The following is a 2,257-nucleotide window of genomic DNA, read 5'->3' on the forward strand; positions in this document are numbered from 1 at the left end:
CCGCTGTTGTACTACTCTGCTTCTCGGCTGACTGCCTTGGCCTTATCGCTGCTGCGCTACTCTGCTCCTCGGCTGACTGCTGTGGCCTTCACCGCCGCTGCGCTACTCTGCTACTTGGCTGACTGTGGTCTCCACCCTCCACCGCTGCTGCACTACTCTGCTCCTCAGCTGACTGCTGTGGCCTTCACCGCCGCTGCGCTTCTCTGCTCCTGGGCTGACTGCTGTGGCCTTCACCGCCGCTGCGCTACTCTGCTCCTGAGCTGACTGCTGTGTCCTCCACCGCTGCTGCGCTACTCTGCTCCTCAGCTGACTCCTTTGGCCTCCACCGCCGCTGCGCTACTCTGCCCCTCGGCTGACTGCAGCGGCACTCACCGACGTTGCACTACTCTGCTCCTCGGCTAACTGCGGCGGCACTCACCGCTGTTGCGCATCTCTGCTCCTCGGCTGACCGTAAGCTGCATTCACCGCTAATGATTTGCCAAGTAATCACTTAATTTCGCTGGTTAATTTTGTGTATAAACCTCTCCTATTTAATAATGCAGCTGTTAACCTCCATGGCACTGCTGTTAGCTATTAGTCGTTTATATTCTCTGTTTCTGGTTAGTCCAAGATTTGTGTACTATACTCTTTCTGAGCTACATAGGTGCATTAATTCCAATTGCCTCTCTAAAGCGGCTGCTGTATCTGCCTGTAAAGCAGGTATATTGTCCCGACATCGTTATGTCCACCGGGACTCGAGACAGTATCGTAATAGATCCTTCCACTACTCAGAAGGCACTAATATAAGTTCATTCTGGACTGCATCTCGTACAGTCGTTTATGCTGCATGTCGTACTGCCAATTTATGTAACCTATGCACTCTGCCTCCTACTGCTCCTGGCACCTCTTCTGCACTCTTGAATGTCCGCTCTCTTTCTAGTAAATCGCCTGTGCTGCAGGAGTGCATACTCGATAATATGATTGACATGGTCTTCCTAACCGAAACCTGGCAACAAGCTGGTGACTTTTTTGTTTTAAACCAGGCAACTCCCACTAATTTCAAATAGATTTGTAAACCCCGTTCCTCTGGGCGAGGAGGAGGTCTGGCTGTAATTTTTAACAGTAAAATCATTATTAATGAAATTAGCCTTACAGCTGTAACCTCTTTTGAATATCTTGCTTTGAAATTACCCAATTCCATAATTGCAGTATTACTCTATAGCCCTTCAAAGCCTATTCCTCCTTTCTTTTCTGAACTATCTGAGCTACTTACACTTGTTTGCTCAGTTTCTCCCCTATGACTCTCCTATGACTCTGCCTCACCGCTCTTCTAAAAGATCCATTTCATTCCATAAGATTCAGTCTGTCGACCCCCTTACTCTTAGCCAGTCCATTTCTACTGTGTTTCCTACTGATTTTGCTCCTTCTTCTCCTGATGACCATGCTTCTATGCTTAATACTGCACTTTCTGACTCTCTTAATGCACTAGCACCTTGGGAATCTAAAACTGTTAACTTTGTCACCTCCTCTCCCTAGTATACCAATGAACTCCGCTCCATGAAGCAAAGTGTTCGCTGATTTCTGCTATCCCCTACTAATAATACCTCTTCCCTTTCCTCTCTGACTGTCCATCCCATATGCCCCAGCCCCCCCTCCTCTAATCTCTCTACCTGTTGATTCTTCTTCCATTATAAACACCGTAACTACTTCTAAAACTACAACTTGTTCTCTTTATCCCCTTCCAACAACCTTAACTAAAGCTTATCTTTCTGCCCTGGTCCCTCATCTCACAATTCTTGTCAGTAACTTCTCTGTGTACCCTCTGCTTACAAGATTGCTGCTATCACACCCATAATTAAAAAAACCTGGCCTTGATCCACTAGAACTCAGTAATTACCGCCCCATTTCTAACCTCCCTTTCCTGTCCAAAGTACTTGAATGAACTGTGGCAAGCCAACTTCAGTATTACTTATCAGCTAACTGCCTCTTTGAACCATTCCAGTCCGCATTTCGTCGCTCTCATAGCACAGAAACTGCCTTAATAAAGGTCACTAATGACCTCCTGGTGTCTGCCGATATTGGTGCGCTTAGCATCCTTCTACTACTTGACTTGAGTGCAGCTACTTTGACACGATGAGCCACTCAATCCTCCTATCAAGGCTGCATGATCTGACTGACAGAAAACAGTTAGTCACTGGTTAAAATACCCCCCCTTTTCCCCCCTCTGTGGTGGTTCCTTCCAATTTCTCAGTTGGTACGGTCCATTTTGTAATCGTTT

The sequence above is a fragment of the Colossoma macropomum genome, unplaced genomic scaffold, assembly GCF_904425465.1.
Source record: "Colossoma macropomum unplaced genomic scaffold, Colossoma_macropomum, whole genome shotgun sequence".
Taxonomy (NCBI): domain Eukaryota; kingdom Metazoa; phylum Chordata; class Actinopteri; order Characiformes; family Serrasalmidae; genus Colossoma; species Colossoma macropomum.